Source organism: Dendrobates tinctorius, unplaced genomic scaffold (genome assembly GCF_039654945.1).
Source record: "Dendrobates tinctorius isolate UK_male_01 unplaced genomic scaffold, ASM3965494v1 ptg000188l, whole genome shotgun sequence".
Lineage (NCBI taxonomy): Eukaryota > Metazoa > Chordata > Amphibia > Anura > Dendrobatidae > Dendrobates > Dendrobates tinctorius.
In genome coordinates this window covers 5,493,087-5,506,891 of record NW_027361855.1, presented here as the reverse complement: position 1 = coordinate 5,506,891, position 13,805 = coordinate 5,493,087, and the positions used below count along the sequence as shown (strand labels likewise).

General features: G+C 43.4%; 1 long non-coding RNA gene across 1 annotated transcript in view; it reads left to right on the top strand.

Moving 5' to 3' along the window:
- The window catches only part of LOC141055594 (uncharacterized), a 43,670-nt gene extending 35,928 nt beyond the window's left edge, over positions 1 to 7,742 (top strand). Inside the window, exons 2-4 of the long non-coding RNA XR_012221497.1 lie at positions 2,110 to 2,514; positions 4,982 to 5,097; positions 6,162 to 7,742. This is a non-coding gene — a long non-coding RNA (uncharacterized lncRNA). The remainder of the gene's footprint in view (positions 1 to 2,109; positions 2,515 to 4,981; positions 5,098 to 6,161) is intronic.
- The last annotated feature ends 6,063 nt before the right edge of the window (positions 7,743 to 13,805 follow it).

Below are 13,805 nucleotides of genomic sequence, written 5' to 3'. Positions count from 1 at the left end.
TTCCTTGTCTCCTGCCTTATTACTCCGTGCCTTCTACTTCCATCACAATCTCTGGGGGCTAGCCCTGGTTGGAGAGGGTTTAACATCTGCCCTGCCAACACCATCTACTCCCCCAGGGATCATCTGCAGTGCCAGCTATACTACAGTCGAACACTCCAACTGGTGTCACGAATCATTACATAAACTTTATCCCTATCCAATTCTACCCCTTTTACATGACCGCCTGAGGCCACGGACCAGGTCACTGCCACTGTGACATTTCCCATTGAAGTTAATAGGCTCGGTAGCGAGTATCCCACGCCATCTGGGGCGCGTCACTGCCAGTTTACACCAGAATGCTGATATAGTGGGGGAGAGGTCGTGAGACCTCAGTGTTTTTTGTGCATCATACGTGTTGGATTTTTTTTAGGGATTTAGTGAGATTGCAGACAATGTCTTTCCTTTCCTATCCCATCTAGACAGTTTGGGCCCCATCATTTGCTCAGTATATTTTCTTCCCGTGTTTTTCCCTCATCTGGTCTCACCAACAATATATGTTTGGGGCTATCTATTTCTTTAGGGTTCTAATCCGGGGCAGTTTAGATTTCACCTTTCTTGCTTTAGGCCTAGTTAGTTCTCTGGCTGTGTCGAGGCATCAAGGGCATCGTAGGTATCCTCCACGGCTACCGTTAGTTGTGTTGTTAGGATTAGGAGTCTGCAATCCGCTAAGTTACTAACCTTTCTGTCATGCTCCCACCTTGGCTGATTGGCGCGAGCCGGGGGGTTGTGGCCCCACTGTGCCACAAACCAGACTATCCTGGAAGGGGCGTGACTACGACAGCTACCTTGGTCTTCGCTGGAGCCTCTGATGGTGAGGTCAGGCTTGTGCGGCAGATAGCTGTCGGGTACCACTCCAGGGTGGTGTCTGGCTGTGACTGCTGATCCCACTCGGGGACAAGTCACTCGGACAGGTGTTGTAGACAGGCAGGTAGGCATGGCAGGCACGGCTTGGAGACACAGGGCAAGCAGGCACGGCTTGGAGACACAGGGCAAGTGGGCACGGCTTGAAGACACAGGGCAAGCGAGCACGGCTTGAAGACACAGGGCAAGCGAGCACGGCTTGGAGACAGGGCAAGCGGGCATGGCTTCGAGACACAGGGCAAGCAGGCACGGCTTGGAGACACAGGGCAAGCGGGCACGGCTTGAGACACAGGGCAAGCGGGTACGGCTTGAGACACAGGGCAGGCGGGCACGGCTTGGGGACACAGGGCAGGCGGGCACGGCTTGGGGACACAAGACAGGCAGGCACAGCTTGGAGACACAGGACAGGAAGGCACGGCTTGAGACACAGGACAGGTGGGCACGGCTTGAGACACAGGACAGGCGGGCACGGCTTGAGACACAGGACATTGTATGTCCCTGACCAGTGGAGGAGAAGAGTAATGTCTGAAATTCATTGCTCCGCATTAGCTGGTCAGTTTATGGCAAGAAGGATAATTCTTGGGTCTCTGCTTCTGACATTCATGCCGAGAGATTGGTTCGGCTTTTCACTGGGCCCATTCTGATCGGCCTGGTGGTGTGGATGAGGGTTCGGTGACCCCTCCTCATGGGGGGGTACTGTTGTGAATTCTCTTACTTCTGAGTTGGGGCTCCCTCTGGTGGGTACTGTGGGTAGTGGAGCTGGCCGGATTCTCAGAGGTCTGCCACCTGATGATGATAACTGAAGATCTGGGGTTACTGATTGGGAGTATTTAAGTGAGCAGGCTTCCCTCAATTGTTGCTGGTGATTAGCTCTTCCTGTGCAACTTGAGGTCTGCTGTCTCCTGCCTGATCCTGCATTGGGCAATAACATCACTTACCTTCTCATAAAATGCAGAAGAAACATCCAGCATCATAGCACAGTCCCACCAAAAGAGACCAGGGGATGTGATCTGGAGAGGGAACTAAGACACTGTACCAATTTTGAGTTACATTGTGTCACCCTCTCAGAGTATCTCAAGGTTCAGAGAATACCTATGGGCCTATGTGTCCCTTACGTCCAACTCGTTTTAGTGACTCTCAAGAATTTTGCTCACATTTTGAACAAATTATTAATAAATGTTCTTTTGACCTTTATAACCCTCACGTTAGAGCATCTGCACTGCGGAATCACAAAGTGTAAGGAAGAAATAACATCGAGAACCAGCTGGCATCTTTAACCACCACAGAGGAATTCAACAATCTAAAGACCAAGATAAATAGTATAATAGAACAACACCGACTGGATGGAAAAGGAACAATTTCGCAAGAGACACAGAAGACTATGAACAGAACAGGGTCTATAAATTGTGAGAATCCTAGAACCCAGGGAACTTTACCACACGTCCAAACTACAGATCATCTACAGACATCTCAACTTCAGAATCAGACTACGAAAGACAACCCTCAGCCAACCGTTTTTTAGGCCAAAGACGCAGACCTGCAAGAAGAAGAGGACCCGCAGAGGAAAGAGACACTGGCAGAAATATGGACTTCAACCGCATAACCCGCTAACAGGTAATAACCCCCTTGTAATTAACTTTTCATCCAAAAATCTAGGTATTGCAGAACACCGGGTTTTACAGAAAGGCCTTTCCTTCTGCCCTAGCTATAAATACAATACGTTCAACCTAGAGACGGATTTACAAAGATTTTATAGGTCACTTAGACTAAAACTGCATTTCTTTGATAAGATTGAGATTCTGGAATGGCTTTAATCCTAAAGGTACTGTCACACTAAGCGATATCGCTAGCAATATCGCTATAACTTGTGAAGTTATAGCGATATTGCTAGCGATATCGCTGTGTCTGATACTTACCTCCGACCTGCTCCCCCGCTGGTTATCGCTGATCGCGCAAGAATGTCCTGGACCATTTTTCGTCATCAGCTTCCTGCGGCGCTTCCTGTAGAGAGACGAACGACGAGCGTGGAGCCGGGCGGGAAGACGTCAGGATCGCCTAGTATGACAGGTAAGTAGCGACCCCCGTCCCCAGCGATGTTGCTGGTGAGATCTGCCTGTGTGGCAGCTCACTAGCGACCACTTAGCGATGCACCAGCGATCCTGACCGCGTCATATCGCTGGTCGGGATCGCTGGTGCATCGCTAAGTGTGACAGTACCTTAAGTCATGTAACAAGGCTCATTAAAGGGTCAACATTGACTTTTAGGATTGCTACTTCCAAAAGGTGGCACTAGAGTTCTAGTCCTCTTCCTCTCTGAAGACAATTTGCATAATTAGCACATTTCCCAGAGGAGCATTGCGGCTTTAAGTCTCCTCACCTCGACATGCTTAGCATGTCATTCTCCGCAAGGAGTAATGATACTTCTTGGATATCTGATAAGATTGACACTACAAGTGACGTCATTCCATCACAAACCTCAATAATATCCTCTGCGAGCTTAGTTCTTAGGAACAAAAGCAATTATAGACCCCCCACAGGGTCTCATGCTTTAGAAACATTCATTTCCTTTGTGGATGACGCATTCCAAAAACTGAGGGATAACATAAACAAAGGAAAAGTACATTTTCCCTCCACTGTTACTCCACTCGACCAACATGCCTTAAAAAACCTACAAGACGACAAAGATATAATTATCAAACCTACGGATAAGGGTGGAGCAATAGTGATCCTGGACAAATCAATGTATTTTGGTGAAATATATTGCCAATTGAGTGATACATCAGTTTACCAACCACTTCAAGGGGATCCAACCCATGAAGTTGAACATTCAATTCAGGAGACATTAACTAAATACAAGCGTAGAGGGGTCCTTGACGATAAAACATGTGAATATCTAACCAAACAGTTCCCTATTACCCCTGCTTTTTATGTACTTCCTAAAGTACATACAAATCTAGACAACCCTCCAGGAAGACCGATTGTGGCTTTCACAGAATCTGTTTTCTCCCCTATTTCTAAATACTTGGAAAAGATCCTAACACCTTGGAAAAGATCCTAACACCTCTTACTAAACGGGCATCATCATTCCTTTTGGATACAGGGGCCTTCCTAGACATCATACACAACCTAGGCTACATTCCACAAAATGCCATCCTCGTGACATTTGATGTAAAGGACCTGTACACGTCAATACCCCATATTGAGGGTATTAGATCAGTACGTAGATTGCTGGGATTGTCCGAGTTCGACCCAGAACAAGTCAATCTGTTCTGTGACCCACTCTCATTTATCCTAACGAGGAATTTCTTCCTCTTTGAGGCTAATTTCTATTTGCAAGTCAAAGGCACCACTATGGGCTCAAATATAGCACCCCCGTACGCTAGCCCACTTCGAGGAAAGTGTAATCAATACAGATAACTTCTTCCGCATGCTTGCCCTGGTGTGGAAGAGGTACATCAACTATATTTTTTGTATCTGGGGGGTCCACCAGATACGTTAAATTCATTTTTCTCTTTCCTACAATCCTCTTGGCCTGGCCTTGCCTTCACTATGACACATGACATGAGACAGATCAACTTTCTAGATACTCTAGTCATCAAGGATGACGCCGTCCATCTTTCCCCTGACTTATACACTAAGCCAACGGATCGTAACAGTCTACTCCACTATATATATAAAAAAAGTAAACTTGCACGTGATAAACAGGATTATGAAAAGGATTTAGCTTACAAGTGGAGACACTCAGGAAATAGGAGAGGTGTTACTCCTAAAGTTCAGAACACTACAGCTTCATATTCAGACAATAGCTCCAGTGATTTTTTTAGTCTCAGATGTAAGTGACGTAGACGGCGGACCCGGCGTGGCAGAAGGAAGAAAAAGCACAAGACAACGCAAGTATCAGACTGCACAGAAACGGAGATACAATTGTTGAACCCTGAAAATCAGTCACTTCAAGGGATCAATTTATCTGAACATGTACTTACTGACCTGGAAAGGTCAGTTTTAGAGCGGGGTTTAACATTCTCTCCAATGCAACAGACTGATAAATTTGTACTTATTAAGGATTTATTCTTATTTTGCAGAAAAGTCATTTTACAGGCTTTACATCTTAAGCCAGATTTGCTGCCTGAGTCGTCTTCATCCATTGACAGATGTGTCTTTCTGGATTTGCTTGACCTATTGAATGAAAGTGAGAGAGGTAGGAAATCGTCTTCCTCATAAAAATCCATCATTAACCTCTCCACCTCTCTGTCTTATACCATCAGTCAAAACATTTTTTGAGGTTATGAGGAAAGAAATATTACAACTTCCACAGGACTTACCTAATAAACAGAATTTAACCTTGACTGATAGAAGGGCATTGTCTGATTTGAGGTCCAACACTACTTTTTTGATTAAAATGGCGGATAAGGGGGGCAATGTTGTTCTCTGGCCCACTGAACTTTATGTCAGTGAAGCTAGGAGACAACTGGACAATCAAGACTATTACAAACTGCCCTCTGATCCAACAACTGTTTTTAATCGAAAACTTGATCGATTATTACAGGTGGCATTCGATGAAGGTGTAATTACCAAACAGGGGAGAGATTACATCTTTGTCAAAAAAACAGTTGTACCCACTTTCTATTTGTTGCCTAAGGTGCATAAAAATTCGTGTCCACCTGGTAGGCCCATTGTGGCTGGTATTGGGGGCCTCGGTGAGAAAGCCTGTCCGTACCTATATTTTTTCCTTCAACCCTTGGTGTTGGAATTACCATCATATTTGAGGGATTCTTTGGATTTAATCCATAAAATAAGTTTAATTCAAGTACCTGAGTCAGTACTATTGATAACTATTGATGTTGAATCCCTCTATACGAACATTCCGCACCATCTGGGACTAAGGGCCGTTGAGTATTTTTTGAGTCTACAGGATAATTCTGATTCAGGTCACAATGATTTTCTCTTGGGTTTATTAAAATTTATTTTGACACACAATTATTTTTTATTTGATTTGACTTTTTTTCGACAGATATCCGATACCGCGTTGGGTCCTCGTTGTGCTCCGTCTTTCGCTAACCTTTTTCTGGGTTGGTGGGAGGCGGAGCATGTGTACCCATCATCAATTTTCAAGGAACATGTATTTTTATTGTTTCGTTTCATTGACGATATTTTTTTTGATTTGGACGGGCACTGTTCAAGACTTTGAGAGTTACATTGGTTCACTGAAACAGAATCCTTTTAACATCCACTTGACTCATCATGTTTCTGTTTCTGCTGTAGATTTTCTGGATCTCAGGATCTCTCTCCGTGGCAACCATATTTGCACCGATCTTTTTCGTAAAGCAACTGCAACGAATAGTCTTTTGGACTATAGAAGTTTCCACCCAGAACATCTAAAGAGGGGTATACCCTACGGACAGTTCGCGAGATTGCGCCGTAATTGCACAGAATTTGAGGACTTTAGGACTCATTCTAAGGATCTTTCTAGATATTTACGTGAACGGCACTATCCACGATCCACAATAAGTCAAGCTTATCGCAGGGTCATGTCTGTCACTCGTGATGATCTTTTGAAGCCTACCCCACGTGTTGTGAATGATCAGATTAGATTTATCACTATGTTTCATAACCACTGGGACAGGGTTAAAAAACTTTTTGAAACCCATTGGCCTATTCTGAAAACGGATGTGCGTACTTCAAATTTGCTACCAGAGAGACCTTTACTCACTGCCTGGAGGGCCCTGAATCTTCGTGACTTTCTCATGAGAAGTCACTTTGTGAAACCAACTTTTAGAACCCAGTCAGGTGTTCGCATATGGGGCTCTTTTCCGTGTGGGGAGTGTAATGTGTGTGGCTTTATGGTACGTACCAATTGCTTTACAAATCCACAGGATGGGCGTGAATATAAGTTGAAGGATTACATCAACTGTAAAACCCATAATGTTGTTTACGCGTTGGTGTGTCCATGTCCTAAATTATACATTGGACAGACCTCTCAAGAATTGCGCAAGCATGTGCAGCAGCACACTTCCAATGTTAATTTGGCAAGGACAGACTTGGCAAAGGATAAGACCTTGACCTCAGTGGCCTCCCATTTTTTGGAGTGCCACAATGGACAGCTCAGGGGTCTCACAGTTGTGGGATTACAGCGGGTCAAACCGAATTTTCGAAAGTCAGATCGCCAGCGGGAACTTTTACGCATGGAATCTAGGTGGATCTTTCAACTGAATTCGGTCACACCTGGGGGCATAAATGAGGATTTGTCTTTTACTGGTTTTCTCATGACTTAAAAAGAAAAAAAAAATTTTTTCAAGTTTTTTTTTTTTTCTCCATTTCTATTGTTGATCATGTTTTTTGAAAATATTCCACCTTTGGCTCCTCATTAAGATACATGCTGTGTTTGCAATTAACGTGTCTCTCTCTCACTGATTTTAATGTGGTACTTGGATCATTGTATTGGTATGTGACCTTAGTTTTGAGTTTTTCAATTGCACATATATATGGGGGTAATTTCCATAGGTGTGTTTTAGGATTGAATACGCTAATCCATCTTTGTATGGACAGACTTGTTTATGTGACTACACATGGGTTTTGCATATTAAAATGATATAGTAGGGTGTCCCCCTATTTGTGATGTGGGACTTTGGCATTATTATGTGTAGCGTTATGTGTGGACATGTCATTGCATTTGTTGGAATATATTGCCTCCTGCTTATTTCTATGGCAAGCATATTATAAACTCATGATTTGACAAGCAGGTTTGTCCTTTGCACATGCGCAATAACTCTGTAAGCACGTCATCGCCTTATTCTTGGATTTCAAGTGCTTTATTTATTATTATTTTTTGGCTTGAAATGTGGGTTTGTCTTCTGCATTTGCGCAATAATTCGCGCCTGTATCTGTTGCTTTTATTATGCAAGCGCTTCATCCTTTTGTACCTGGACCACAGGCGCGTCATCTTTCAGGGCCTGACACGCAGGTTTGTTTACCGCGCATGCGCGGCAATTTAGTACCTACACATATTGCTTTCATTATTTAAGCGCGTCATCCGTCTGTGCTTGGAACCTGGTTCTATTCTCTGCGTATGTGCAGTAACCTGATACATACACACATTACCCTCATCACACAGCAGACGCCGCACTCAGGTGATGGTGCTTGCTGTTGTGATTGCAATTGCACTACATAAGGGGCTTGTGGATACAACTGGCTACTTTCCCTGATGAAGCTGCAGGTTGCAGCGACACACGTTGGGTGCTGGTGGGCAGTGTGATGTCCCTCGGTAAATATTATGATTCTTATTGATTACTTTCTCTTTTTTATTTTCTTTAATTTTTTTTTACATGGATTGAATGATTTTTGTTCATTACATGGCTCTGTCTGAACACATTATTACTATATAAAATTGACATTCTCTTTTCACCCACATATGTGTATCAGGCACATTACCTCTTGTGTATTAAGATTCAGGTCCACTTGGCATAATTGCTCACTTTATTGTGAAATCATATATTATATATTGGCTATAGTTTGGACCTTCTTTTTGAGATAAGAGACAAGTAAATTAAGTAATCCAATATATCAGCTTTCACACTTGCTGGGAGAAAAGAGCATTGTTGAGATTTAATATTACTTGTCACATCATGTCTTGTATGCTTTATTTACATATGCATGCTCTTATTCCACCTGCCCACCCTCTCCATTTTGGTGTTTTTTTAATTGTTTTTATCATGTATTCGGCCTTCCTGGCATTTGTTTGATTAATAAGTCTTTTTCGCATATCCACATCTGGCTGTGAGTGCGCTTTTTCTGTGCTTTTTTTTTTTCCTTAGTCTACTCCACTACGGGAGTTTTCATCCCACCAGGATGAAGAACTCCATACCTAAATCCCAAATGAAGATGGTTCAAAGAATAGTCTCCTACACTGTGATCCAGAAACAACGGATGACAGAAATGCATACAAAATTCACAGAGAGGGGGTATCCCCCAAATGTATTAAATTCTCTAGATCTGACTACCCCCAAAATTAAAAACAGGGAACCATATCCCCCTTTGTCCATGATTATCACCCCCTTGCCTATCGACTACAAACCAGCATACATTGTCACTGGCATATCTGAAAGACAGCCCATCCCAATGTGAATGAATTCAGAGAACCATTCCTTCCTTGTTTTAGGAGACCACGCAATATACGGGATCTTCTAATTAGAGCAGATGAAGGTTCCTCCCGCCCATCTAAACAGCGCTTTCTCATGAACCCCAAATATGGTACCTTCCCCTGCCTGCCTGCAGTGTACGCAATGTAATAATGTTCAAAAAGGTATTTACTTCCATCACGCTCACACAGGGAAGAAATACAACATCAAAGAGTATTACACATCCAACACATCTTTTGTAACATAGTAACATAGTTAGTAAGGCAGAAAAAAGACATTAGTCCATCCAGTTCAGTCTATAAAATTCTGTCAGAATAAATCCCCAGATCTACGCCCTTCTAAAGAATCTAACAATAACTGTAAGATACAATATCGTAACGATCCAGGAAGACATCCAGGCCTCTCTTGAACCCTTCGACTGAGTTCACCATCATCACCTCCTCAGGCATTGAATTCCAGATTCTCACTGCCCTAACAGTAAAGACTCCTCTTCTATGTTGGTGGAAAAACCTTTTCTCCTCCAGACGCAGAGAATGCCCCCTTGTGACCGTCACCTTCCTTGGTATAAACAGATCCTCGAAGAGATATTTGTATTGTCCCCTTATATACTTATACATGGTTATTAGATCGCCACTCAGTCGTCTTTTTTCTAGACTAAATAATCCTAATTTTGCTAATCTCCCTTGGTATTGTAGTTTCCCCTTCCCCTTTATTAATTTTGCTGCCCTCCTTTGTACCTGCTCTAGTTCCATTATATCCTTCCTGAGCACCGGTGCCCAAAACTGTACACAGTACTCCATGTGCGGTCTAACCAGAGATTTGTACAGAGGCAGTATAATGCTCTCATCATGTGTATCCAGACCTCTTTTAATACACCCCATGATCCTTTTTGCCTTGGCAGCCGCTGCCTGGCACTGGCTGCTCCAGGTTAGTTTATCATTAACTAGGATCCCCATGTCAGATTTACCCGGTGATTTACCGTTCGGTGTGTAATGGTGATATTGATTCCTTCTACCCATGTGTATAACCTTACATTTATCATTGTTAAACTACATCTGCCAATTTCAGCCCAAGTTCCCAACTTATCAAGATCCATCTGTAGCAGAATACTATCTTCTCTTGTATTGACTGCTTTACATAGTTTTGTATCATCTGCAAATATCGATATTTTACTGTGCAAACCTTCTACCAGATCGATAATAAATATGTTGAAGAGAATAGGTCCCAACACGGACCCCACTGGTCACAGTGACCCCGTTAGAGAATATACCATTTATAACCACCCTTTGCTTTCTATCACTAAGCCAGTTACTTACCCATTCACACACATTTTCCCCCAGACCCAGCATTCTCATTTTGTGCACCAACCTCTTATGTGGCACAGTATCAAACGCTTTGGAAAAATCAAGATATACCACATCCAATGACTCACCTTGGTCCAGTCTATAGCTTACCTCTTCATAAAAACTGATTAGATTGGTTTGTCAGGAGCGATTCCTCATAAACCCATGCTGATATGGCGTTAAACAGTTATTCTCATTGAGATAATCCAGAATAACATCCCTCAGAAACCCTTCAAATATTTTACCAACAATAGAGGTTAGACTTACTGGCCTATAATTTCCAGGTTCACTTTTAGAGCCGTTTTTGAATATTGGTACCACATTTGCTATGCGCCAGTCCTGTTGAACAGACCCCATTGCAATAGAGTTTCTAAATATAAGAAATAATGGTTTGTCTATTACATTACTTAAATCTCCGGGTCCGGATGGCATACACCCACGAGTACTAAGAGAATTATCTATTTTAATCTTGTTTAGCTGGTTTTGCACCTCTTCTAGGGTTAGATTGGTGACCCTTAATATAGGGTTTTCTTTGTTGCACTGTATATCTAATCAAATGCCCGTGTGGGCTACTCTACGTGGGAGTAACTACACAACCCATACATGATCGGATTTCAAAACACAAGTCTACCATCAGGTGTAAAAATTTACTTCTTCCGATCCCTTTCGACTTCGTCACTACAGGTCACACTATTGCTCAATTAAAATGTCAAGTCATAGAGTCCAACTTCCACGTAGGGGTGGTAAGCGCATCAATCTCCTCAGAAGGAGAGAGGCATATTGGATTCATGAGCTTAACACACTGGCACCTAAGGGGTTAAATAAAGAATATGATGTCCAGTCATTCCTCATGTCATGATTTTAATGTTATTCCTCCAGGTGTGTGATTTTTTTTATGATGTAATGTCAGAGTCATTCATGATACTAACTGCATATATTTCTATTGCAGAATCAACAGCATTGAATTTAGTGAAGTCACCAATTCCTGAGTACGGAATATCACTATTCACTCTCATGGCACCGCCTGACCACTACACATCCGGTCCTATAGTGGAACATCCATGATTCCATTCACCATATCACACTGCCAATATAGTGGATCGCTCTGACCTGCGCATTAGATGCACACGCTCCCTCCCTCCCTTCTCTGGTGTCCCCCTATGGAGGTGGAGCGCACACTCCCTCCTCTCCTAGCACCTCCCTGCTGGTGGAATGCAATATGGTGATGCTGGAATGCACGCTGGGTCATTTCCGGTGACGCACTTCCCCCCAGCCGCCATCTTCTCCGCAGATAAAGACACTGCAGGCCACACTCTGCCCAGCACCCGGGACAAACGGCAGATGCCGTGTCTTTGCTAGCTCCTGCACTGTGCACTTCAGGACGGTAAGAGCCACCAGACACAGCATCTTTAGTAATGACAGTCCTCTATTGATTGCCTTTTGTAACGGGGATGCTATTACTCTTTGCAGAAAAATGGCCTCAAGCTGCCTCCTATTTAATCCATGGTATGTAGGCGCTTCACATCTCCTTAAACCACTAATATACTGCGGTGCACTCACCATGATCCTGACACTGAGAACCCACAGTGCATGTTCTGTCTCCGACATAATTCACAACCTTTGACTGTCTATTTTGATAAAATATACAATGATTTGCTGTGAATATCCATAATATTCAGTTTCAGCCACAGGGTAAGTGTTTCATTGTTTTTGGCTCCATCTAGTGACCAGAGTCATAATTGCAGTGTCATTGTGTATTTACTTTACTTTCATTTTCGCTTTTATATTTTCCCTCTCTTCACAATGCATCCTGAGTTATTTTGCAAAGCATTATGGTCTAGTACAGCCACATTTTTCTCTCCAGTCTTCCATTTCCTCTCAAGCCTGCATTCTGGGAACATCTCATTTCTCTTCCCCTTTGCGTCAGCATCGTTGGTACGTAAACATGCTTCTTGTATCCAATTTTGCCTTATGTACCCTGCTTAGTTAGCTCTCCCCAAGTTAGCCATTAGTGCAGATGATGTATTATGTATATATAAATCCCTGACGAACCCAGTACTGATTCTATGCATATGTTTTGTATTATAGTTTCACCACATCAAGATACCACTATGTTCAATAAAGCACAGATTCAACCTTCAGTTTCCTTATTGGACCCCGGTATAGAGGTTTAGCTGCCTGTTTAAGCTACATGAAGTCTGCTTCAATTAGTGAGAACAGAACAGTGAAACAACGGCTCTCCAGCTAGTGGGAATACAGAGAAAAGAGCCTTCCATCTTGCAGGACCACAGTGAACAACAGCCATCCAGCTAGTGAAAACTCAGAGATAGAAGAGTCTTCCATCCTGCAGAGGCAAGTTACACAGCGCCATCCAGCTCATGCAATTCAGGGAAAGACAGTCCTTCATCCAGCTTGCAGGAACTAGTGAAACTGCACTCACCCACCTAGTGAGATACATGTCACCGGCTACACAGAGACTAATACAGCTACAGCAATCTCTGCACAGCCAATCATTCCTCCAAGTCACCATGTCCCACAAATCACACAGGACAAAATCTGTTACTTCCGTCTCCTCTAAGACTGCATCCATCAGCAGCACGGTCGCCATTTACCGAGCAAATGCTGAAGCCACCAAAATGCGAGCAAGGTATGCTGAAGAAGCGATGCAACTTAAATTAGAGAAAGCACGCATAGATAATGAGAAGGCGCGTGTGGATGCTGCCTTATAGGGCCTAGCAGTGAAAAGATAGCCTGCTGCAGCATTAGCCAAGGCAGAATCACTAGAAGCCGCACACAACCCTGAGCTGCATAGCCGTAGCAGTGCGTCTAGTCTGAAGTTGCTGCTGCAAGATTCGCCACAATGCACATCTCAATATGTTAATGAGTTTCCTGATCCAAACTATAACCAAGAACACGACACATCCAGTGAAACTAGTGAGTCTCATCATGAGGCTCAGCTCCAGGAAAATGCGGAGCAAATCAATTCTGCTAATGTCTACCTTGCCCCTCACCAGATAACCAATGTGAATCACTTTTCTGACACACCGCACGTCAGACCGAAGCAATATGACACCGGCTGGCGCCACCCTAGGGATACTAACAAGTATGAACGCACCTCACATCACTATCAGGGTGACCCATCACCAGTATACTCTGCTGACAACCGGTTCACATCAGAATTTGCTAAACTCATCACACGACATGATCTGGTTACCAAGGGACTCATGAAATTCACTGACCACGCAGAAGGTTACAGAGCTTGGAAAGCTTCCTTCCAAAATGTCACTAGAAACTTGGGGTTACAACACAGGGAAGAGATAGACCTCTTAGTCAAATACCTAGGAGAAGAAGGAGTCAAACACGCAGTAAGGATTAACATAAATCACCCTCAATTCGGCTTCAAAGAGATCTGGAAGAGTCTGGATGAG